The 25,293-nt window shown below is 54.0% G+C and overlaps 1 long non-coding RNA gene and 5 other non-coding genes across 28 annotated transcripts in view; all 6 read left to right on the top strand.

The window, feature by feature from the left end:
• The window catches only part of LOC107195334, a 56,719-nt gene extending 32,717 nt beyond the window's left edge, over positions 1-24,002 (top strand). For 12 of the 23 annotated variants that reach the window (XR_003044863.1, XR_003044856.1, XR_003044868.1 and 9 more), the window contains 13 exons: positions 2,761-2,865; positions 2,968-5,793; positions 8,060-8,180; positions 9,351-9,484; positions 11,961-12,094; positions 13,517-13,636; positions 14,625-14,735; positions 15,418-15,499; positions 18,063-18,190; positions 20,031-20,160; positions 22,110-22,230; positions 22,836-22,930; positions 23,597-24,002. This is a non-coding gene — a long non-coding RNA (uncharacterized LOC107195334). Of the gene's footprint in view, positions 1-2,760; positions 2,866-2,967; positions 5,794-8,059; positions 8,181-9,350; positions 10,631-11,960; positions 12,095-13,516; positions 13,637-14,624; positions 14,736-15,417; positions 15,500-16,910; positions 16,951-18,062; positions 18,191-20,030; positions 20,161-20,215; positions 20,299-22,109; positions 22,231-22,835; positions 22,931-23,596 lie in introns of those variants that run through there. The other 11 variants (XR_003044860.1, XR_003044858.1, XR_003044855.1 and 8 more) reach the window with 10 other exon arrangements.
• Positions 6,019-6,109, top strand: LOC112475806. Its single transcript, XR_003044883.1, has one exon. It is a non-coding gene; the product is annotated as a small nucleolar RNA SNORD116 (small nucleolar RNA).
• Positions 8,379-8,468, top strand: LOC112475807. The gene has a single exon (XR_003044884.1). It is a non-coding gene; the product is annotated as a small nucleolar RNA SNORD116 (small nucleolar RNA).
• On the top strand, positions 9,721-9,811 carry LOC112475805. The gene has a single exon (XR_003044882.1). It is a non-coding gene; the product is annotated as a small nucleolar RNA SNORD116 (small nucleolar RNA).
• Positions 12,330-12,420, top strand: LOC112475804. Its single transcript, XR_003044881.1, has one exon. It is a non-coding gene; the product is annotated as a small nucleolar RNA SNORD116 (small nucleolar RNA).
• Positions 14,934-15,014, top strand: LOC112475809. Its single transcript, XR_003044885.1, has one exon. It is a non-coding gene; the product is annotated as a small nucleolar RNA SNORD116 (small nucleolar RNA).
• Positions 24,003-25,293: the final 1,291 nt, after the last annotated feature.

Here is a 25,293-nt window from a genome sequence, read left to right as displayed (position 1 = left end):
CCCGTGAAAGTCTTGCAGCTAATCATCCATATTTCCAGGTGGCTAGTTTTGCTCTCGTAGTGTTTCTGGTTAGACAGTAAGTTGGAGAGGAAATGGATTTTCGTTACAGAGAAAAGGCGACATGGAAAAGATTGGAAAGAATCAGTGATCGAAACGACGTTTAATCAATCGATAACGCGTCCTGCATCGTCACGGCATGGAAACGAGGTGCAGTGTGTGCATCAGGCTGTGTCGTAGACACGTGACACGCGTTTTCGTAACACAAAGTCTGCCCAGCTCTCGAAATGTCACTTTTTGATGGACGATGAGCAGGACGTAGGCGTCTCACAACCTCTCGATTTGGGATTCGCCTGCTGATTGTGTCTGACTTGATCGGCACGTCTTTCCCTTCGCCTGACCCCCACACGTCAAGCCCCGTGGCAGTCGTGCAGGAAAGGGAAGCCTTTGCCATCCATCACCAAAAAGAGCGGGGACCCCCAGTTCTGCTCTTACCTGTCGTCCACCCACCTATCAGTTTACCTTTCACACTCTACCTGTGTATCCCTACCTGTTAACCATCGGCCCCCCTGATACTCGTCTGCTTGTCTGTCTGTCCGTCTGTCTCTATTTGGCCTTTAGGGGTAAGAGGCAAAGGAGGACCTGTTAGGGCTGCTTCCCGCAGGAGGGCACAGTGGTGACGGTGGTCTCTGAGGTGAGGGTGGACGGAGGGGAAAGCAAATAGAGAACGTGAGGCTGTCGAGCCTTTGCCTCCGGGACCCCACGCGGCCTGGTCACCATGCTTGAATCTGAACAGTCGGAATAGAGCCGCGTCCAGTGCATGTCAGCTTGGCACGAGAAAGTTTACACCAAATGGGGTGACTGCTTTTTCAGTCCTACTAGATCTCATACTTAAAACTCACTTCAGTTACGTGCACTTACCGCCGCAGTCATGTGAAGCGGGGCCGTGGCTTGGCAAACGTTTTCCGTGAAGGGTCAAATAAAAAACAGGTTCCGTTTTTCGGAACTTAAGATATGTTGCTGCTCGTCTGCTCTGGTTTGAATGTGCGGCGGCCACGTGGCTGTGTCCCAGTGAAACTTTATTTACAGCAGCAGCAGTGGGCGTCAGAGCACTGGTTAAACCGGAACCAGAAAATGTCCAGGTTAACTCGGCCACCAGGAGAAACACCGGAGAACTGTTGCCTTACTTTATTTTCATAAAAATTGTCTGAGCCCCTTTGCTGAATCTCATGCCTAAGAGAATGTGTGAGGGGTCTACTCCGTGGCATCGCGACTTAGACAAGGTGAAACCCGCAGTGCCTCAGGCTGGAGAGAGAGCAGCCCCCCATTCCCGTGTCGACCAGTAAATGGCACCTGAACACTGAGCACGGCCGTCCGCATCCCATCTGTAGAGGGCCCGGGGAATGAGTGTTTCGAGATCTCGCCTGCCTGCCTTTCCCCTTTGGCACGGTTTGAACCGAAACGTTACCTTCCAGCTTCCTGGACGGCATCCGGCCACCTCGGGCCCTGACTCCGGCCGGCCTGACTTCACCTGAGCAGGCGTAACTGTTTCGGCGTCTCAGTAGCATCCGTCTGTTCCAAGGCCGCCGTTTATCCTAGTTCGTGCGGACATAGCAGGGGTACAGCCTTTCACCCAGCCCAGCCCAGTCCAGCTTTCCAGCTCGGCTCTCGTTTGTCTTCGTTGTCTCATTGGAGGGCGAGAGAGAAAGAGAACCTACAGCCTCCTACTTTAAGCTTAAATCGGGGCTCCTCACTATTTTATAGTCAATTAAACACATACATGTGTGTTTACTTGAAACTTACATGATCACTTTAGTATCACTATTTGATGCAAGGCCGACTCAGCTAGAACAAGACAGGCATCCAAGACGAGAAGGCCCACGAACAATTCATGAATGGCAGGCATTGCGGATGGCCGCGAGCACGCAAAATTATGCCCAGTCTTACCAATCTTGAGAATGAAACAAACATGTGGAATAATCATAAGTTACAAACCTGTAATGAAATAACTAAACGTATGCGTGTGTCTGTGCACAAACGCACACACATGAAATAATTACACGTATGCGTGTGTCTGTGCACAAACGCACACATGAAATAAGCGTATGCGTGTGTCTGTGCACAAACACACACAGGTCAAAGGAACGTTCGCTAACAGAGCCACCTGTTACACTGTTTCCAGACCCCAGTGGAAAATGGGTATTAGATGGAAATTCGCACACATTTTAACTAACAACTTTGTTTTCAGAAACTTACCTGTGGGATGTCATAAGTAGCGTTCAAAGGCGAATGTAAACTCAAGGGCATTTGTTGCAGCCTTAGATACACTTGTAAAATTGTAAGTCACCTGTTTATCAAGTCATAATGCTTCAGAAGATGCTGACGATGCACTGACCCAGTCGGACCGTATTCATTTACATGTGGTGATGTGTGTTCAGGCTAAGCCATACGAACATCCAGGTTTTTCCGAAGCTCATTTTCCTACCCGTTACTAAGTACTAACTGTGTCTGTATTTCCTTCATATAAAACAATATGTGTATGTGCCCGTTCGGATATGCCCAGTAAACTAATTTTATAGGAAGAATATTCAAAGAATGATGTAAGTTTTGGTCATTATTTTACTTTTCATCTGTGTGCATTGTGCGGTTTCAAATAAATGTATCACAATTGTGTATATATTGCAGTGAGTTCTTCGAATATGTACCACTTGCTAAGATAAATGCAATTTCATGGATTATCTTGTGCTTATCCATACGAAATAGGATATTTATTCAGCTGAGTTTGAGACTGAGTTTGACCGTGTAACTCATCCTACTATTCACACCTTAAAAAAACCCACAACCCTCCGGTGTCACAGCTTTTGGAAGGTAATAATTAAAAATACTTATATTTTGCTAAGTCTTTTAAGCGAACCATGTTTTGGAGGAAAGCGCGTTTCTGAGTCTCACTCATGCTCTCTTTGTCTTTAGGGTCGGAGCCGTGAGCGCTCTCAAGTGCGATCCCTCGGTCCGAGACGCGTCAGTGTGGAGCTGCCATGGGAACGGGACAGAAGATGCACAGGACACGGTCCGCGGGCCGTTCCGTGCTGGGAGCCCACGAGGAGCGACCTCTGGAGACACACAGCACCAGTGCTCGGGAGCCATGACGGTGCCGCTCAGCAGACAGCACCGCACAGAGCTCCGGGGTGCCGGCAGGACACGGATCCCAGCCCTGGAGGAACGGCAGTCAGCGGGGTGTCACCGGTGGAAGAGACAGCCTGGGCATGGAGCAGGGCACGGGCAGCGGCAAGACAGGCTCTGCAGACGGGGACGGGGTGGGGGCGAGAGTCTCATCGGAGACGCGGCCGCAGCCGGAAGGGATTCAGAAGGCATCATCCTCCACCGAAGTACTGTGCTCCGCTCGTCATTTGTCACCATGAGGTCAGGATTCCGTGTTCCATAATCAGTCCCTACCCCTAGCTCTGCATCTGTTTCTATGTGTAGTACTTTGTTCCTTGCAAGGATGATGACTTAGCACTTCTGACCTGGTAGCTGGAACGTTGGCCGAAATGATGAGCCGGGGAACTGTGACATAAACTTTGCCGGGCGAGGCCGCAGCAGCTGCCGGGGTGCATTCAGAGCTCCCCTGCTGCAGGCCGGAGGTCCTCTCGCCGTGCCTGTGCCTTCCGGTTCGGCGACGGGAGATGGAGTCTGCGAGATCCTCGCGTCGGGGTGTGGAATGTCGACCATACTGCCGGAGGAAGGCGGCAGAGAAGTCACAGCTGGCCGAGGCTGCGTCTGTCAGAGGGGACGGCGGGACACCGAGGCCCGAGCCGGCTCCGATTTTGACTTTGATACAGTTTGGGGATTCGGGACGTGAGAAATCCCTCTAAGGATGATAAGCTGGTTAATGATGATAAGATGTTTATAATGACATTTAACTGATACGTGAATGTATAATATCATTTAACTGACATGTGAACGGATGGACGGGTGGATGGATGGATGAATTAGGATAAAAAGTAAAGTTCTTCACAATAGAGAGTTGTAAACATGAAAGGGATGATCAGCCTTTGGCAATAATCATAATTGTTTCAACCATAAACAACTTCTTGCAGAAAATCGGAGGAGACGCGGGACACGTTTGCGGCGTCCCGTTCTCTCGGTCGCAGAGGTGATGACATCACGGCGGGGGACCCGGCAGACGCCGTCCAGGCTGGGCCGGGCGGAGAGGCAGCGGCGGGCGGTGCGGGGCCGACTCGGCACCACGTGCCCAGACCCGGCTCTGTCTGCGAGGACACACACCCGAACCAGGTGACAGTCTACAGAGAGCCCAGCCGTTGGTCCTCAAACGCCAAGGTCGCCGAGGAAACGATCCAGGTGACGTCGGACTGAACAGACGAGAAAGCAGCGTGGAGCTGACGAGATTCTTTGGACGTCCGTCAGCGTAATGTCGTGAGGCGAGTACTGTCAGACTCTGACGACGACGCGGAGGCTGTGGGACAGGGAATTCGCGGTGCTTTTAGATATTCTTTCCGTTCTTACTGTTTCCGTTGACAAACTACGTACGTGTATATTAGTGCATCCCTCGTGACATGAACACGACGAGGAACGGATAACGTGTTGTCGTGATTGACGACGAGTAAAATGCAGAAGGCGGAGCCTCTCGACGCTGCCCCGTCCACGCGGCACACGAGTCCACCTCCGAGGGTTCTGCCCCAGTCAGGGGGCTGGTACTGTCATAAAGCATGTGACAGTTTCCCTAGAAGTCACGGGCCGAAGGGACTCCGAGGCTGGGACGGGGACGTGCCCTGTTCGCCCAGGGTTCTGAATGGGACACGAGTCGTAAAGACGACATCAAATTCACGCAGTTTCCCATTGGCACAGTAGGCGTCGTTCCTAACGTTTCTATGCAGGGCCTCGCTGAGGAGTCAGTCATCTTCTCAGGCAGGCGTGATTTGTCACCACTAGTCAGGTGACACGCCATGCGGGACTCCCCGTGGCCAGGATGGGAGACGAAGGCAGCGTGGCCCCGGGCGTGCCGCACACCTGCGGGCCCTCCCGAGGAAGCGCCTTCCTTCCCCGACACCTGTGTTGGGGAAGGTTACACAGACCGGCAGGAGCTGGACGTGTCCCCAGCGAGACGCGGGTGTCACTGCAGGAGGGGCCTCACACCCCTCCGCTCAGGGACTCCACGTGCATTGTCCAGGTTTCCGGAAAACTGGGAGTTATTGAGTCACAAGGACAGTTGTTCAGACTTCCTTCCCGTGTCACAGAATGTGTTTAGATTGACGATGACGCCCTCGTGTGTCACAGTCATGACGTGTGACACCAGGAATTGCCCTGTGGTTTGCTTTTCTCCCACCGAGGGCCTTTGACTCAGTAAGAATAAATGTGCATCACTCAGGAAGAGAACCTGTGGCCGAGGGCTGCGCAGGCCGCTCAGGAAGCCTCCTGGGGACAGAGGTGGCCCCCTCTCTTCGGAAGGCACCGTTGTCCCTGGTTGGGAAGCAGGACGTGACCTGAGCCCAGGACCAGGTCACACACAGCTGCCTGCAGTCTCGCTGAGGGACAGCGGAGCAGGAAGCAGATGCCGCTGCCCCGGGCACTGGTTGGTGTGGGCGCCGTTACCTGAGAATCCGGGCGCGTTTCTGAAACGTGCGTGTCATTTCTCTACGTGGCCCAGGCGGAGTGGCTGAGGACGGGTCATCGTTAGTCATGAAAGTATGACGTTCCCCTTTCGTTTGCTGTTGGACATCAGCAGATCCTGAGACGTGTCACCTGGGCCTGCACCTCCCCCGCGGATCCCTCAGGAGGGTGAGCTCTCCTCTGCCCCAGACTCCGCCATTCGTGTAGGCCTGCGAGAGGCCACCTGTCCCTGCGCCCCAGTGACACACTGGGCTTTTCTCCACATGGGGTGGCCACTACTGTTCTCAGTAGCTGAGACCTGAACACACCTGACCACTTGAGGTCTTTGAGGTCCTTGGGTCACGAGGTGACCTCCCGGCGGCCTGGTCACAGTCCCGAGTCCCCGAACGTGCTCGATCGATGATGACCCTCACGTGCATTCCTTGGAAAATCTGAACAAAATGAGTGAGAACCCCTACCGTCATTCTCATCGGATCTGAGGTCCAGCACGGGGACGCCCGGGGACAGCAGGTGTGAGGGACAGCTGCTCACGGTCGCGCTCATGCCGGCACCAACCCGACATCACCACAGGGACGTTTGGTCACTGTCAGCATTCCCTTGGTCCAGCGTTTATGGTGGGTGGGGTTGGGGGCGTGGCCAGGCTTCGTGTCCCGTGGGTGGCAGCACATCCACTGGTCCTGCGTGGCGGAGTGTGGCAGGACACAGGCCCACACGGGCCCTGGCGTGGGAAGGTCCCGGCCAGGGTCCTGCCTGCGGTGTGGGCCTCGGCCTCGGGTGTTTAGCCGAAGAGCAGAGTCTTTTGGTTTCTGATTAGAGCCCAGGCCTGGTCAGCTGTGGCCTGTTCCTGCCTTTGGTCTCGGTGTGGACCTTGGAGCCCCCTGTGTGTGGGGGGCGGGGACAGAGGGGTCATGGTCCCCCTATTGGCCTTGGCAGGTCCTGTGGTTTATCTCTGACCCCGTCCACAGGTGAGGTGGCCAGCTGGGGAGCGAGCTGAGGTCTTGGCTCTGAAATCCAGACATCTGTGCTGCAGTTCTAGGAAGGGACCAGAGGTGATGAGAACAGGTCGTAGGGTGGCCCACGGTCTTCTGTGGCATGTGCTCTTACGTCATGTCCCAGCTGACGTCATCGCCATCGCACTTCAGGGTGCATCGGGCAGAGCAGTGGGCCTGGGCCAGGGAAGGCGTCCGCGGCCCTGCGTCAGCCCTGCGGTTCTGACCGCGGTCGCTGACCGCGTCCGCTGTGCCCGCGTCGCCGTCGTGCCCTGGTGTCTGTGGAGAAGTCCACGGCCCGTGCTCACTGTCCTCTTCCCTCCCCTCACGGGGCTTCCCAAGTCAGCGTGTGGCCTGGACGCTGCCAGTCCCTGGACGCCGTGTCTGCCGGTTCCTCAGAGGGGAGGCGGTGACCCGGCCGCACAGCGTGGACACCGCCTGCCGGGGACGTGTTTGCATGCCCGAGTCCAGGACACGGAGTGTGTCGCGGTGTCCTCGTGGGCCCTTTCCTCGAGAGAGCAGCGAGGCTGGGTCCCCGCCCTGACGTCGCGGTCATGCTTCGAAGGCCATGGGGCCACCGCATCCAGTGTTGAAATCTCCGTGGCTTTTCTCCCTCGCGGTGTCCGATCCCAGGTGGCCATGACAGTGAAGGCCACATCGGTGACGAGCCTCGCAGGCATGCAGGTGCAGCCTTAGCCAAGGCACCCTGAGCAGCCACGTGTCTGCCCCCGTGTCCCGGTCCTGGACGCCACAGTCCGCGGCCACGTCCAGCCCTGCACGGGAACGGGGCTGCACGTTCTTCCCGAGTCGTGTGGTGGACGCATCCGGTACCCCTCCCATTGCCCTTCATCCCACTGAGGACGTCGTTCCCAGTGTGACAGAGAAGTGGGGACTCGCGTGGCCACTCAAGATGAGCAGGGGCTCCGGGAGGCCCGGGAGTGGACGGTGCCTTGACGTCGGGGGCTTTGTCAATTCAGCTGTGTCTGGTTCCGTCGGGCATAGTTAACCTGTTACAGTGTTTGAGGGAAACTGTCCAGGTCAACTTCACATCCACGGTCACCAAGGGCGTGCAGGGAGAATCGATGTCCAGGTCTGGTTCAGAGGTGCGGCTCTGAGAGCGCGTCCCCGGCCTCTGTCACCCGCACCATGAGTGTCTTTGCCATGTTCTCTGTTTTGAAGGACGTCCTTCCGTGGGGGCAGGCGAGGGCTCCCGGATCGCTCGCCAGTGCCCGCATGTTCCGAGGTGGCCTCGGCCACAAGCACACGCACGCACGTCGGCAGAACCACACACACATGTGGCTCACACCCGCCTGCAGTCACACCTCAGGGACAGACGTTGGGGACAGTGCGCTGTGGGGCCACCGTCACGGGAAAGGCTGACGTGCATATTGGTCCCCGAGGCCCCGGGCATCTCTCAGGGGCCTGTGATTTGTCTCCACCACCAGGGCCGGTACAGGGGACGGTCCCTCGTCAGCCAAGAGCACAGACCCATCCCTGCTGGACGCGTGGAGGTCGCTGTAGCCCCGGAGGACGTGCGGAGTGCGCCGGCCCGGCGTCCCGGGGGAGGTAGGTGTCCCTGCTCACGGTGGATCGTTCCGGTCCTGCCCGGCCCGCGGGGGTCCCTCCAGCGTGAGGGCCTGGCCACGCCTCGCGCTCAGCGGCTGGATGTGGACCCTCAGGCCGCGGGTGGACTGCAAGGTCACTGGGTCCCCCAGTGGGCCACCCGGCGGCCGTGCCACATTTTCCCGCGTCCCCGAACGTGCTCGATCGATGATGACCCTCACGTGCATTCCTTGGAAATCTGAACAAAATGAGTGAGAACCCCTACCGTCAGTCTCATCGGATCTGAGATCCAGCACGGGGACGCCCGGGGACAGCTGGCATGAGGGACAGCTGCTCACGGTCACACTCAGCCGGCACCAGCAACAGCCTTGGATCTTTGTGGATCAGGACATGTCTAGTTGCGGGGAAAACGTGTCCTAGTTTTAGCCATTTTGGACCCCGGGGCACGGTGGGTGACGAGGAGCAATGTCCTTCTGGTCACCTGCTGGCACAAGAGGAAAATCAGGCTCAGGCCACTCGATGACATTCCTGGCCAGAGCTCCAGTGACGCCTGACGATTTTAGACAGTACTTCTGCCAGCGTGACGATGGTGCCCTCTGTGGGTGGGTGGTGTTTCCTGGGCAACGCTGGGTTTTGTCAAGTGGGCTCTTCCTGTGACACTTGCGGAGACACAGTGTCCCATTTGACATGGCACACGTTTGCGGTTTGCTAGCAGGAGGACCTGTGACATGAGGATCTGTAGACTGTCGAGGATGACTCCTGGGGACAGGGGTGGCCTTCTGTCTTCCGAAGGCCCCGTTGTCCCTGGTTGGGAAGCAGGATGTGGCTCTGGAGATCTGGGCTCAAGGCCCGCGTCTTCAGGGGCTGAGTCTTCTGCGTAGGCCGAGGCACACACAGCTGCATGCTGGCACCTTAATCTGTCACACAGGCCTGCAGTCATGCTGAGGGACAGCGGAGCAGGAAGCAGATGCCGCTGCCCTGGGCACTGGTTGGTGTGGGCGCCGTTACCTGAGAATCCGGGCGTGTTTCTGAATCATGCGTGTCATTTCTATGCATGGTCAGCGGAGCAGGAAGCAGATGCCGCTGCCCCGGGCACTGGTTGGTGTGGGCGCCGTTACCTGAGAATCCGGGCATGTTTCTGAATTGTGCGTGTCATTTCTCTACATGGCCCAGGCGGAGTGGCTGAGGACGGGTCATCGACAGTCACGAAGAGATGACGTTCTCTTTCGGTTTGCTGGCTGGACATCGGCATTTCCTAATGAACGTGTCACCTGGGCGTGCGCCTCCCCCGCGGATCCCTCAGGAGGGTGAGCTCTCCTCTGCCCCAGGCTCCGCCATTTCCCTGAGGATCACGTAGGCCTGTGAGAGGCTACCTGTCCTCGTACCCCAGTGACACGTGGGGCTTTGCTCCTATGGCTTGGTCGTTCCTGTGCTCCCTGGCCGGGACCTGGATGCCTCAGGCTGTTCAAGGGCTCTGATGTCCTTCAGTCACGAGGTGACCTCTTGGCGGCCTGGTCACAGTTCCTGAGTCCCCGAACGTGCTCGATCGATGATGACCCTCACGTGCATTCCTTGGAAAATCTGAACAAAATGAGTGAGAACCCCTACCGTCATTCTCATCGGATCTGAGGTCCAGCATGGGGATGCCCGGGGACAGCCGGTGTGAGGGACAGCTGCTCACGGTCACAGTCATGCCGGCACCTCCCAGGGTGTCATCCGTGAGCGCCTCCCATCCGAGTGTCATTCCCCACCCCGCGTATCTGTGGGTTTCCACAATCACAGTTCTAGTTTGAATGGCGAGTCTGGGTGACAAGGTGGCCGCCAGCCTGTCAGTCTTTGGACTCAGAGAATGTGTGTGCCATTGACCTCGGCCCAGCGAGCTCACGGCGTGGTCTGTGTTCTCAGCCTCCGCCGCAGACATGGTTCCGAGGGTGTCTGCTGGGGTTCCAACAGCAAGGCCACGTGGCCTGTGACTGGAGCCCCAGCCAGGCAGGTAACGATACGTGTCCTTGTCCTTTCGCGTGGTGGGGCCATTTGCCGATGATCGGGCGGCGGTGCTGCGTGAAGCTCCCGCTAGTAATGTACTCACCCCATCCACGCGCATCACGGTGGACTGTGCTGGCTTTGCCTTTGTGATGTCACAGTGGTGTTCAATGGCCTGGACAGGTGGAAGGTCCCCGAGAGGTCAGGTCAGAGAATCCGCAGGTGTCCGTGAGACATGCTGTTTCTGCCCGTTGGAACGAGGACACTTCCACCCGGCGGGGCTGCCGTGGCCGCCTCCCAGCGCCGGCTCGGGCTCCCTGGGCTCAGCACCGTGCACGCTGAGCGTCGTCACTTGGCGTCTCTGTTTCCTAGTCATGGCGCCCACGTCTCTGCCTGCAGTTCCTGGAGGCGGTGCAGGGGCCGGGGAGTCAGCTGACCGACCCTTTACCTCTCAGTCCCAGCGATGTAAGGTCAGAGTCTCCCTCCAGGGTGGTCCGAGCTCCTGGCCCAGGTGTCTTCTGCTTCTTCCGATGCTTAGATGTCTCCTGGGTGCCCGGGGACAGGGAGGAGACCATGAGTGCTGCTTTTCTGGCTCCCTGCCTGGCACAGGCACGCTGCTTGGGAAAGGGCCGTGTTGTTTTATTGCTGGATGTGTTTTATTTCAGCTCTTGCTCTTGTCACAGTGAAGGGATCACTGGGCCTTTGTGAGGGCATGGTCACTGGTTGAATGCCAGGTCGTGGGTTGTGCACAGTCAGAGTCTGGTGTCCGTGTCCCTGACACCTCCGCACCCCACGTGGTGGAGCCGTGTCCAGGGCCGGCTCAGGCGTGAGGATGCACCTTTGGTGGAGGCAGACGCGTGTCAGATGTTACCGCGGATGTCACGTTCTCGCATCTTCGTGCAGGAGGCCGGGCCTGGTCCCCAGAGGGACATGTTCCAGTTTCTTCCGTTTTCACCTGGGCTGTGGTGGACGACGAGAAGTGATTCCTGTCTGGTTATTTGCTGTCCAACAAGGACAACCAGACTCATGCCAAGTGAGCCCTTTAACCTTCAGAAAGATTTTCACACTTTTGTTGGGGAAACCCGCACATCGTGGTTTTGTTCCCGCATTTGCTGGTATCAGTCACGTGGGGCCTACAGGTGACACTTGTAGGGGCACAGTACGCAGGTTCCCATGACGTCCACGGTCAGGAAGAGGTGTAGGTAGACTGCGTGGTTTAATCAGGGGGACCTGTGACAGGAGGATCTGCTCTGTGTTGAGGAAGCCTCCTGGGGATCGAGGTGGCCTCCTCTCTTACGGTCCCACCGTCCCTGCTTAGGAAGCAGGACGTAACTCTGGGGACCCAGACCGAAGTCCTGCTCCTTCATGGGCTGAGGACTCACACAGCGCTAGGCCACCCGCCCTCTGCTGTCACACAGGCCTGCAGTCACGCTGAGGGACAGCGGAGCAGGAAGCAGATGCCGCTGCCCCGGGCACTGGTTGGTGTGGGCGCCGTTACCTGAGAATCCGGGCGCGTTTCTGAATCATGCGTGTCATTTCTCTACATGGCCCAGGCGGAGTGGCTGAGGACGAGTCATCGAGAGTCATGAAGAGATGACGTTCTCTTTCGGTTTGCTGGCTGGACATCGGCAAGTCCTCAGAGACATGTCACCTGGGCGTGCACCTCGCCCACGGATCCCTCAGGAGGGTGAGCTCTCCTCTGTCCCAGGGTCTGCGATTTCCTGGGGGGTTGCTTCGGCCTGCAAGAGGCCACCTGTCCTCGTGCACCATGGCACATGGGAATTTCTCTACGTGGCCCAGGCGGAGTGGCTGAGGACAGGTCATCGACAGTCATGAAGAGATGAGGTTTTCTTTCGGTTTGCTGGCTGGACATCGGCGAATCCTCAGAAACGTGTCACCTGGGCGTGCACCCCTCCCACGGATCCCTCAGGAGGGTGAGCTCTCCTCTGTCCCAGGCTCTGCGATTTCCTGGGGGGTCATGTAGGCCTGCAAGAGGCCACCTGTCCTCGTACCCCAGTGACACGTGGGACTTGGCTCCTATGACTTGGCTGTTCCTGTGCTTCCTGGCTGGGACCTGGATGCCTCAGGCCGTTGGAAGGCTTTGATGTCCTTCAGTCACGAGGTGACCTCCCGGCGGCCTGGTCACAGTCCCGAGTCCCCGAACGTGCTCGATCGATGATGACCCTCACGTGCATTCCTTGGAAAATCTGAACAAAATGAGTGAGAACCCCTACCGTCATTCTCATCGGATCTGAGGTCCAGCACGGGGACGCCCGGGGATAGCCGACGTGAGGGACAGCTGCTCAAGGTCACAGTCATGCCGGTACTTCCCAGGGCATCGGTATCAGGGCCTCCTGGTGTCTGGCAGCGCTCCCATTGCTAGTGGTTTTTGTAGGGTGGCCAGGCCTGTCACTTTGACTAACATGACGTCCTGTGTTGGCACAGGCCTTGTGAGCCCTCAGAACCAGAGTGGCCATGGGTCACGGTCAGACAGCCCTGCCGGCTGCATCTAGGACTTATTCTCGGCCTTGAGCCCAGGCCTGGCTCACGGAGAAAGTTGTTCTTGCTTTTTGTTGATTAAACTCAACTGCAGCCCGTTGGTGCTGGCGTCAGGGACGACTAGGCGTGGGCCTTACCTGGCAGCTCATCTGTTTCACCATGCCCCTGAGTCCCCATGACTGTGTTTCGTCCTGTGTTGGCACAGGCCTTGTGAGCCCTCAGGACCGGAGTGGCCATGGGTCACGGTCAGACAGCCCCGCCGGCTGCATCTAGGACTTATTCTCGGCCTTAAGCCCAGCCAGGCCTGGCTCACGGAGAAAGTTGTTCTTGCTTTTTGTTGATTAAACTCAACTGCAGCCCGTTGGGGCTGGCGTCAGGAAGACTAGGCGTGGGCCTTACCTGGCAGCTCATGTGTTTCAACATGCCCCTGAGTCCCCATGACTGTGTCATGGTCCCCACTCCAAAACCGGTTGTCAGGTTACGAATGTGGGAGGCAGGGGGCAGGGTGCAACCGGCGCGCTGTCTCGCATCGTTTCAGGAGAGGCCTTGGCTTCCAGCGAGGTCCTCGGTGCCGTTCAGGCCCGGCTTCCATGTCTGTGAGCGGCAGCCTGGGAGCCCCCGGTGTCCCGCCGTTGCGCGGCAGGGTAGAAGGCGGGCCTTTGTGGGTGCTGAGGCCTCCACGCACAAGGACACGTGCCCATCCCTGCGACACTGTGCCGGCACACTCGCCGGCAGCCACACCCCGAGGCTCGTGACGCGCAGACGCCAGGCCTGCGTGGGGGACGTCAGGCGGGACCTCGTGCCGCAAACCGGGGCCTGTTCCTCAGTCTTGCGTGTGTTTTTCCTGCCTTCTTCAGGTCCAGCCGCCTGGGAGCAGACGCCAGCGGGGTGACCTGCCAGGTCTGCGACTCTCAGCCGTGGGGACCTCAGCATCACATGGCGCAGGCTGTTGGGTTTGGTGGCGGAATCCCTCACCGGTGAGCAGACTTCTTAGCCAGATCTGCGCACGGACTTCACAGGGCACTGGGGGACCTGGTCTTGGTCGCCGCCCGCTGAGCCCCAGCACCTCGGGCGGGCGGACCCTCCCTAGCGCCGCCACGTTCGAGCTCATGGGCCGTTTCCTGGGTGGAGCCTGCCGCCTCCATGGTCCCACGTCCAGTGTCTGCGTCGTGCTCTGGTTAACGACGATGACGACGCAGATGAGCGAGGCTTTCCCACTGTTTTCAGAAACTGCGAGTGGTCCCATTTACGAGTTTTGGTTTTCAGAGTAGGTTTCGTCCACTGACGTTTCTGCAGCTAGCTTCCCGTGTATTTCAGGGAGGTTACAGGTGTAGTGCGGATGCGAGGGGGCCTTCGGGGAGCCTTCGACCGCCGAGTCTTCTGAAATGCCTTCGAATGCTGCTGCGTTCCAAGTGCCGAGTGACTTCTCGTTAGGTTGTTTTGTGTGTCTCCGCGGTCAGTTCTCTGAAACCTGTGACCAGCACACATTCCGTGAGGACGGTTTCCTAGCTTCCCTGATGTCCCCATGCCTCGTGGGTAGGAAAGGCCGTTGGAACCGCCTATAATTCTTCTGCCACACTCTGGAAGCGCTGATTTTGTCCTCGTACAAATTTCCTTTTTGGAAATGATCAGAAAGGTGCTTTCCAGAGGTAGCATCACAATTATTAATAAACTTGTGTTTCATGGATCATTTTTATTTTTCAAGTAATCGAGAATGTAATCGGTTTTGTGAAACCTCGTCCGTCTAAGCAGTGCGAGGTATTTATCATCTGGCGACTCATCTGCGGTTTGTCTCATTTATGAATTTCCCATGTCCCCTTTTTTGAGTAAAGTTGTAACAACCTTAGAATGATAAGTTAGTATATTTAATGGGCAGGTTTACGATGCACTTCCTAGGTGTTTTCACGGTCGACACGTGCACGTGTGTGCTTTGCATATTTCTCTACGTTTACTCTATTTCCACAGGTCGCCGAGGACCAACATAAAAACCATCCTTCCCTTTGTGACATGACGAGAAGAAACATCCTGGAAATCCTTCCGCTCTCATCCTCGGGGGTCAGGAGGGTCCCTAACACAGTGAGTGTGTTGTCGCGAAGACACTGACACTCCTGGGCACACGGTGACACCCCTGTGACAGCGCGACTCACTGTGCTGGTCAGCGTGGGGCCACCTCGGTGCCTCCGTGGTCATATCGTGGGCCCCAGGGGACGGGTCTCTGAGCGCTCAGGGCCTGCCACGTGTTTCAGGCTCACGGTCCCTTTTACAAATGTGCCTGGATCAATAATGACTTCAACAATGGGTGTCCTTGGAATCTGAACACAAAGAGTGGCAGAAATACTCTGCGACCTGAGGTCCTGCTCAGGGAGCAAACTAGGCAGGAAATGGAGGCAGTTCGGTTCGTTGGGGGTCGCGCCTGCAGGGCCTGTGGTCAACCAGATGGCACACGGTAGCATTTCCGTAAATGCCCGGCTGTCCTGCTGCGCGTGTAACCTGCCTGGCAGAATGTGTTGCTCGGGGGAGGGGGCGGGGATGTTGTTGGGGGTGTGCTGCTGAGCCCTCCCCGCCTGCGCTGAGTGGACCTGTGCACGTGCTTGCTTGTCACCTCTCCCTCGTCCCCTCTGCTCCCACAGCTCCACAGGGACAAAATCAGGTTCCTTCCCTTTGAGACGGGACGTGGAGGGGAGGCCCGTCCTCATGGGCCGGTGGGAACTCTCAAGTCAGTGATCGTTTGTCCTTAAAATGCTGATGTCCGTTTCAGAGCTGGTTAATCCTCCAGTGACCGTGGGACACCGTGTGTGACAGTCACCTACAGAGCCTGGATCGCTGGTGTGGGCTGCTGGGTAAGCGAGTCCCAGAGAGAGGAACTGTTGTGTTCTGTGTCTTTCTGAGCAAACACGTCCTTTTTTAGAAACTTGTATCAGCCATTATTACAGTAATTCATCGTGTTGAAAAACCCGAACAAAGCGAGTCATCCGGTCTCCCCTGTGACACTGAGGTCGAGCACAGACCCCCGGAGCTGGGGGAGGGTGTCACGCTTTCAGCCCTGTGTTGCTAGAGTGTTGACCTGCTCGCATGCACCAGAGGAACCGAATCTTATGTGGTCCCTGCCTTTCCCGCTTGGGGGTCAGGCTGGCTCTGGGGTCTTGGGGGTCCCTGAGTGCTTAGCTGCAGCGGGAACACACTTGGTGGGTGCCGACCCTGGGGAGCCAGCACATGAGCACTGACGACTTGAGAAACACTTGTTGCCTAAACTTGAGCCCTTCGCACATTTGCCTGAGCTGCTGGAATCTTCTGTGTGACGATGGTCTTTGAGAGCTATTAGATGGTCAAAATGCAGAGATTGTGGGTTTTTACTTTTTTTTATTAGGTGACACAAGTATATGATAATCGGAAAGAAGTTACTGTATGTGGAGTCTTCACACTATTTTTAAAATAATTTTTTATTTTTTAAGTACAGTTGACATACACCATGATGTTCACTTCAGGTGTACACCATAGCGATTAGACATTTAAACAGCCAAGATATGGAAGCAGCCAAAGTGCCCATCAGTAGATGTGTGGGTACAGAAGGGGTAATACATATACGCAATGGAATATTAGCCTCACAAAGAGCGAAATGTCGCCATCTGCAGGAACCTGGGTGGAGCAAGGGGATTCTGTGCTGATCAGACAGAGAAACACAAATATTGTTCTGATTTCACAATGTTTTTTTAATTTTCTTGCCAATCAGTCACTAGGATTGAGTTATCGTTTCTTTGGGGTTTTGGGGTTCCCCCCCATCATCTGAGTGAATAACTTTATAGACACACGAGTAGTGATTTCAACTACATACTGCATTAAACGTGTTTAGATGTGAAATGATTACATTTCCATTTTGTTTTTACGTGGATTTCCTTGGCCACTTTTATATAACTCCAGTGGGATTTCCAGTGTGTCTGAAAGAGAGCTTTTAGTTATAACGAATGAAGTTATGGTCACTTCGCTGAGGAAATTTTGAGAGCATCGTCTTAGAAAAAAAGTATTAACATGTTCCAAGGGGGGAGCATTTGCTGTTTTTACCCAGTGAGTATCTCTGCTGGGTCACTTCCATCACCTTGTCACTAAACATTCCACCCGGAAGCCTCTGCCCTGCAACCCCCATTTTCCCTGTGCTTCGCACGCTGGGAGTGATGCTAGACGGAAGGGATATTTTGCTGCTTGAAATTCTCACCTCTACCCACTAAAAAGGCTGTTTCTGTCCTTTGCTTCCAGTGCTTTCCTCTGAGAAAGATCAAGACAGTTCACTCCGGAGGTGATATGCACTTTTAATAGATGTATATTCTTAGATCCTTTTATTACTTTGTTAAGTAATTTAGAGTCTGATTGCTTTTATGACCTGCCTGTTTATAAGCCGCTGAGTCCGCAGAGGCTTTTTTTCCCCGCGCATGTGCTAAGTCAGCCTCGACACTGCTTTGTCCCTGCGCATGCGTCAAGTCAGCTGAGACGCTGTTCTTTCCACGCCTGCGCGCTAAGTCCGCTCAGGCTCTGCTTTCTCCCTGCGCATGCGCCAAGTCAGCTGAGACGCTGCTCTCCCTCCGCACGCCTGCGCACTGTCAGCCGAGGCATTGCTTGCTGCCTGTGCATGCGCTAAGTCAGCTGATGCAGTGCTCTTACTGCCGCCCCACGCATGCGTGCCAAGTCACGGGAGGCACTTTTTTTTTTTTTTAATCCCCGCGCGTGCTTGCTAATCAACTGAGGCCTCACTTTGTCTTCTGTGCTTGCGCGCCGAGTCAGCGCAGGCATTGCTTGTTTTCCCCGCGCGTGCGCTGAGTTACCAAGAGGCCACGCCTTGTTTCCCCGCGCATGCGCACTGAGTCATCCGAGGCACAGCTTGGTTTCCCTCCCCGCGCGTGCGCGCTGAGTCAGCTCAGGCATTGTTTGGTCTCCGCGCGTGCGCTGAGTTACCAAGAGGCCCCGCCTTGTTTGCCCGCGCATGCGCACTGAGTCAGCTGAGGCACAGCTTGGTTTCCCTCGCGCGTGCGCGCTGAGTCAACTGAGGCACAGTTTGGTTTTCCTCTTCGCGCGTGCGCGATGAGGTCACAGAGGCGCTGCTTTGACTCCTCGCGCATGCGCGCCGGGTCATCGGGGGGGGGGCATAGCTTAGTCTCACTTCCCGCGCGTGCGCGATGAGGTCACAGAGGCACTGCTTTGTCTCCCCGCGCGTGCGCGCCGAGTCGTCTGGGGGCAGAGTTTGGTCTCACTTTCTGCGCGTGCGCGATGAGCTGACCGAGGCACTGCTTTGTCTCCCTGCGCGTGTCACCGCGTCAGAGGAGTGTCCGTGTGCATGACGTGACCGCTCTGCCCCGTGTGTGGCTGCGGGATGGACTCGTCTTCTCCCCTTGCCACATAGCTGTCCTCCCTCAGGTCGGCGTGGGCCGCAAACTGGGTTTCACGTGGACGCGTTTCCTTCTTTCCCTTGAGATGTGACGTGAGGAAAGTTCTGGGGATCATCCCGCCGCCCGCTCCGGGGCCTGCGTGACGTTGTGATGCGGGTGAGCACTTTGTCCCGCGAAGCCTGACAGTCGCGCAGGGAGCTGTGCTGCCCCAGTGCCCAGGAGGGCCTGCGGGTCCGGTCACCGCGCGCGTGTGTTCTGGTCTCCGAGACCTCGTCCTGCGGTGGTTGTGGCCAGTGGTGACGAAGTCATTCCTGTCCTGTGGCCCCCAGCTCAGGCTCGTAGTCGCTTATACACATTCCTGGATCAATCACGGCTTCGGTAGTTTCTCTCTTTGAAAATGTGGACAAAATGAGTGGCAGCATCACTTTCTGAAACCGAGTACAAGTCACATACAAGGCCACACAACAAAGTCAGCATTCATCTAAAATAGATGGCGATAATTCAGGGTGCGTTTTGCAAACCCTAAGACCAGTACTAAGGAAATAATACTGAGTCACCGAGCAATTAATATAGTGTAACAGAAAATGTCTGATTAAAACAAGAATGTACGGATGTGAGACATCCAGCAAACAGAAGGGGCAAAAATCCAACTATAGGACAAATTAAATTGAAAAGTCAGAAATGGGGAGATTCATTTAAATAGTTAAACGTCAATATACTGTTTATAAAAGAGACGCTTTAGAACATAGACGGATAGTTCAAAAGAGTGAGGACAGCTGTATTGTGCAAAGAAGACCCAGGAGAGTCGAGAAAAACTAGAGAAAATAGACTGTGGTAAAATAGTATTAGAAATGAGGAAGGATATTAAATAATGGTCGAAGGCTTAATTAATCTGGAATATATAACAATTATAAGCATAATTAACAACAGTATCAAATTACATAAAACGAAAACTGACTTGGCAGAAGAGACAAACACAATCCTGTGATGCTAATGATGCTTCGGTTTGTTGCAAACAGTTGGTAGACCCGTCAGACGGGGTCAGGTGGTGACCGCAGACCTGAGCAATCTTATCGACCACCTTCAGCTGATACAGCAGTGAAACACAAGCTATCTTCAGATGCACCTGGAACATTCTCCAGCATAGATCACACACACAGTCAGGAAACGACTCAGTGGATTTAAGGTTGAAATCATGTAGTGTACGTTTTATGGCCACAGAAAAATTAGAAATCTAAACAGATACATCTCGGAAATTGCCAAATATTTGAAAATTAGCATAATTTATAGAACCAATAGGTCAGATACAAAATCATGAAAGAAGTAGGAAACATTTAAAACTGGATGGGTTAGAGCTAAAGACATGCTTATAAGGAAATTTTTATAGTTTTAAATTACTATGTCAGAAGGGAGGAAATATAGCAAAGAAATAACCTAAGCTTTCCCCTTAAGAAAATAGAAAAAGGCTAAACTAAGAAATTCAAACCCAATCAAGAACAAGGAAGTTAATAAAAATTTAAGCAAAAGTTAATTACATGGAAATAAAACTCAAAATAACCATGCAGAAGACCCATGAAAACCAAAAGTCGGATTTCTATAAAGAGTAATGACGTTGACAAGCCTTCAGTGAGGCTGAGCAGAGTGAGACACGGTCGCTGAATCGCAGGTTGGAGGAGGCGGGCCTGCTCCTGCTGCGGGTTCCCTCAGCCCTCGTCTGTTTTCCCAGCGGGGAGGTGTCTGCGGGACAGCGGGGATGACGTGCCAAAGTTTCAGGCTGCACTTCAAACTCGGCAAAACACCGTTGCCGTGAAGATGCTCGTCGCTTACTTCTTGACAATACAGTACCACTCATTCGAGTGTCGTGACCCTCGCCGGTGGTTTTTATTTTACCAAGCTCCCATTCCTGTGGATTCTGGGATTTTTGACTTTTCTGTGCTTAGCTCGGAGCAGAAAGACATCGGGATTATGCGGGTTTGAATAGCTCCTGCCTTTGCAGGGATGAAGATGAGATGGGGCCCAGGTGAGGTATGCGATGGAGAGGGTGTCCCCGAGGCCGTGGCGCGTGTCCTGTGGAGTGTGCCCAGCAGAGAACGGACAAGGAAGTGTCCCCGGGCACCCTGTGACAGGTGGGAACAGCCCGCACACGGCCTGAGCGTTCGCGTCTCTCTCTCTCTCTCTCAGGTTACTGTGCCCCATGCATTCCCAGGACAGCTGCGTCATCTTCCTGGGCCAAATATCACAGCGGTTCCTGGTCCTTCTCACAGCGACAGATACGCAGCATATCTGGTGTTAAACTCGTTGGAGGGAAACCAGGGGAAAGTGCCTCACAGCGTAGAAAACCAGGCAAGTGACGATGGAAAACAAAGGTTGAGAAACAGTATTGTGCACGCGCACGTAAATGAATCTGTTTCTGCCACCTGGCCGTGCCGGGCTCGGGTGACGTGAGCCCGAGCGGAACCTGCAGTTCTCGAGCTTCCCCAGCAGCGGCCGCTTTGCAGACGGTGACTTTAGAAGGCCGTGTGCTTTTTCCCGTTTAGAGGCACTTCATATTTTTCTCTTCTGCAGTACATTATCTTAATGTGGATTTTAAATATTTTCCTGAGAAAGGTGTCTGTGTAATTCCTTTGAAGGGAACGGCTGCTTATCTCCTGTTGAGATTTTCAGGAAACTCAGGCAAGGTTTACTTCCTTGTATTGGCAGCTGGAAGGACCGAATCGACTGTATCTGAGAGAGAATTACATATGCACGATGACGTGCCATCACCCTAGCCCCTGCGGTTTTCAAGCCTTTGTTCAGGAGGAACCAAAATTCTAACGGACACAAGTTATCGAGAGCTATTACATGCATGCCAATATATGACTAAAAAAAAAAAGATGTAGCTATTATAAAAATAACATCTATGAATACCTGCTGTTGAAATCGTAGGTCAGATATTTTGGGGGAAATACTTTTGAATAGAATTGTAAGCTACAACATTGTGATACATGTTTGTAAATTTGTTTTTTGACTTGTCAGGAAGCAAAAAAATGAAGACAGTGGTCTTGTACCAATATGCTTATATTCAGAAGACTAATGCATACTTTAGCAATTGTATATTTTTCCTTAATCTCTCTCTAATGTAAAAGTTAAATTTTTACACCTTTACGTAAATCTAGTCTCAAATCTTAACAGTTGACTGAGAGAAGAAAACCTGTAGCTACATCTGTAAAATTTGCGGTGTGCTGTTCCCCGAGTGACTTCAGAGAGCAGGACGTCACTTTGAGATATACAGATTCATTCTGTTCGTTGGCGAAATCAGTAAATCACATAGCAGCTGTTATTATGTGTGTCTCCGAGGACACTGAATTAAATGTGGTCTTCATTTTCTCACATCTAGACCATAGTGCATTGAGGTGGTTCCTAAATGATTTACATTAGGTGCTGTCTTAACTATCTTAGGCGAAACTCATATTTATGGGTGTCTTTTAGGAGAAAAAGGGTTAGGAAACGTAATTATGGCACAGGAAGGAGCCCTTTCCGTAGATGATGGATTTGGGGCAAATTTTAGACTTTTGTTTTAAAAAGGAGTGATTTAGTTTAATCCAGTTTCCTAGAAATTCAGATATTATTGACATTTTTCCTATAGATGGCCTTGTAAAAACCAATAAGCTAGAGACAGTTTTTGCCCATCGAGTCAGTAGGTGTCTTCCGTAGACCTCGCCAGGTGGTCATAGAGAAGCCACGTTTCCGTCGATTTGCACATAACAGTAAAAACTGTTTTATAAAATTTAGTCCTAACAATTGAAATGCTTCATCTCGCTGACGTAATTATCAGCCAGCCACGCTCTGTGTCCGCCGGGCCTCGGGGAGGGTGAACAGTACGTGTCCGAAGGTCGTGCACGTGACACACGCACAGAGAGCGTGACAGCGCCCGGCCTTCCCAGTCCCACACGTGGATCACGGTGTCTTACCGTTAAACTAGGTTGCGTGCGTGTGTGTCTGCGTGTAGTTTATATGTGCAGACAGGTGTAATGGTATTTATAACTGCATGTAATTTTTCTTGAAATATTGTTTTTCCTCTTCTATCCCCCGTCAGGTGATGCTGGAACCTAAGGGAGGGGAAACTGCCTGTGCCTTCTCCCGAGCTCGCGTGTCAGGCCACACAGCTTCTCAGTCTGGCTCTCCATCCCTGCTGTGACCTCTGCGCAGCCTTGCGGGTACGGCTGCGGCCAGGGCGCTGCGTGTTTACTGGAGACAGGCCTGGGGCGGCCAGCGGTCCATGGGTCTCCCGCTCCCTGAGGAGGTGGCGTTATAATGACCCCCACGAGAGCCACCTGAGCATGTGCCCGGTGATGGGGGTTACTGCGGCGGGTCTTGGCAGTGTCCCTAAATGAGAACGTTTGGTCACCAGCGCCGCCCTCAGCTGACTCTCCCTGTGCCAGGCATTTCCTGAGCGATGTCTCAGCTCTTTGTGTGATTGAGGCATCGCGAGCACTGTCGATTGCTTATGGTCTGACATCTCTCTGTTTGCTTCTGCGACAGTCACCTCGTGCATTGCCAGGCATAGAATAAGTTCTCAATGAACTCTTACTGAGAACAGATGTACGACTAAATTATTTGGAGTGGTTTTGTAAATAACTTGGACCACTGAGCAGAAAAAGAGACCAGTAGGTCTTGGAAATGCACGGGAGAGGGCCGTGCTGTGACGTGCGACTAGTGACATGTGTGCGTGTGGCGCTGCCAGCAGAGCGGGGTGACAGCTCAGCGCCCAGCCGGGTCGCCTTTCTCATGGGAGTGGTGTTTCTTGTTTTTTCCTCCCCAGAAGATGACGTCTCTTGGGAGCGAATGTCACCAGCCCACTCCCGACACGGGGCTCTTCCGGCAGAGAGCCTTCTCCTGCGCCGTCACCTGTCCCAGGTGAGGTTTGGTCAGGAGAGCCCAGCTAGGCTTTCTAGGACCCACCCTTTCGGGGTAGAAAAGCAGGTGTGGTTTTCCTGGAGATGGGTGATGTTGGCTGGCATTCTGAGCGACTCCGAGGGCCGGGACAGGGACAGGCTGACAGGGCCGCTTTGCTCGCATGGCCTCACGGCCGCCTGCTCTCGGTCAGCGCCGTACTGGTGCCATGAAGCACTTCCTCGGTGGTTCTTTCTCAGCCAGCCCCGACCCGGCCGCCTGTGCCAAGCCAGAGGGTTGGGTTCAGTGTGTGAGGCTCACCAGCTCCTGTAATCAGTGGCCTGGGGGACAGGGGAGTGGTTTTGTCTATGATAATGAACGTGTGACCTCGAACTACAAGAAGCCACGTACGGAGGGCAAGAGACAGAAATCTGGGCTAGTTGCAGTGTCCAGCACTGTTTAGCCAGCAAAGGACAAAAACTAGTGCCCAAGGTTAGGAAGCTTTAGAGTCGTTTTTCGGTCAAGCACCGGCCCAGCTGCTGCAGGCCTGGCGGTCCCATGTGCCCTGTGTACTCGGCAGATCGGCTCGAGCAGGGCAAGCAGCAGCGCGCGGGGTGTCACCGCCTCCTGCCAGGCTCTCAGGAAGCGCGTCCCTCACCTTCTCCTGTTTTCCCCACTGTGTCCTTGCAGGTGATAACCGCGAAGGCGAGGTGGAGCTGTCACTGGGTGCCACTGCTTCCGCCCCCTGCTCCAGCAGAGCAGTGGCACAGCCTGCCCTCTGCGTGGGGACGCCTCCCTCCCCGTGTCGCCCTGGACACCTCCTCAGATAAGAAATCTTAACTGAGAATGCTCATGTTGGGATGTCACCGATGAGACTTTGCTTTGGGCGCGGTGGCGGTCTCCCTTGCTGCCCCTTGACTCAATCCCAGGAGCCTCAGTAGAGGAAATATTATCGCACCAGAACTCAAAATGTTGGAATCCCTCAGTCCTCCCGAAAATAGAAATTTGTAGCTTCCTTCGCCACGTGGTAAATTTGAAGAGTAGGCCATATTCAAAAGAAACCGCACGATTTAAAAAAAGATTCAAAGCATCTAAATATCTGATCTATTCATTAGGCGCCCTCCTCCCTCCCGGTCCTGTCCCCGAGTTTTCTCTGTTGACGGAGTTGTGTGCACTCCTTCAGCGAGTAGATGTGCAGGCACACACACCCAGATGTACACTCGCACACACACACTCAAAACACACACCTCATACACCCACATATGTGTGTGCACACACCCATCTACACACACACAAACCCACGCGTGCGCACAAATGCACACGCCCACACAACCACATGTGCGCACACTCACAAATGCACGTGTGCACGCAAACACCCTCACCCACACACACAAACAGACATACCCATACACACCCACGGTTATAAGCACGCCAGCGAGTAGATGTGCAGGCACACACACCCAGATGCACACTTGCACACGCACACACTCAAAACACACCTCATACACCCACATATGTGTGTGCGCACACACCCATCTACACACACAAACCCACATGTGCGCACATATGCACACGCCCACACAACCACACGTGCGCACACTCACAATGCGCGTGTGCACACAAACACCCTCACCCACACACGCAAACAGACATACCCATACACACCCACAGTTACAAGCACACCCACACACACCCACAAACACACACATGCATGCACACACAAACACACCACCCCGTACCCACACACATTGTTTTGGAGGGGTTTGCGGGAGGGGCCATGTTATGCCCATTCTTCTACAGAATGCATTTCACTTAACACGTTTTTTAACGCCCTTTCCCTATTTTGATGACACACACCCGTGTCATTTAACGAATGACTGCGTGACTGTTTCGTAGATTTAAAAAATTAAGTGTTTTGAACATTCTCATTCACATTGATGGCGGTGCCAGGTTTCTGCGCACCGAACCTCCCTACATGTCAAGAACCTTGCACTTGTCTGTTACAGTGTAAGAAATTACTGAGCAGTTGAACTACTGGGATTAAGAATGTACACATTTTAAATTTTGAAAATTATTACAAGATTTCCTTAAAAATGTCACAACTTTATCCTCAAATGGCAACAAAGGAGATTGCCAGCTTCCCTGCAGCCTCACAGATCACGGATTTCAGAAATGTCTAACATCTCGGCCAGTGCGATAGCCCAAACTATTGTCTTAAATTGTACTTCTTTTGTTTTTGAGTTTGATCATTTTTTCATGTTTATCAGCCATCTGTATTTTTTAATTTCCTCTTTATGTCTAATTTTGGGGGTGGGGGAGATTGTTGTCTCTTACTTCAAAGAGCTCATTTATTATTGGGAAAAAAGCTTTGGATTGTCAAGCATTAC

This window comes from Pteropus alecto, unplaced genomic scaffold (assembly GCF_000325575.1).
Source record: "Pteropus alecto unplaced genomic scaffold, ASM32557v1 scaffold102, whole genome shotgun sequence".
Taxonomy (NCBI): Eukaryota; Metazoa; Chordata; class Mammalia; order Chiroptera; family Pteropodidae; genus Pteropus; species Pteropus alecto.
This window is presented reverse-complemented; position numbering and strand designations above follow the sequence as displayed.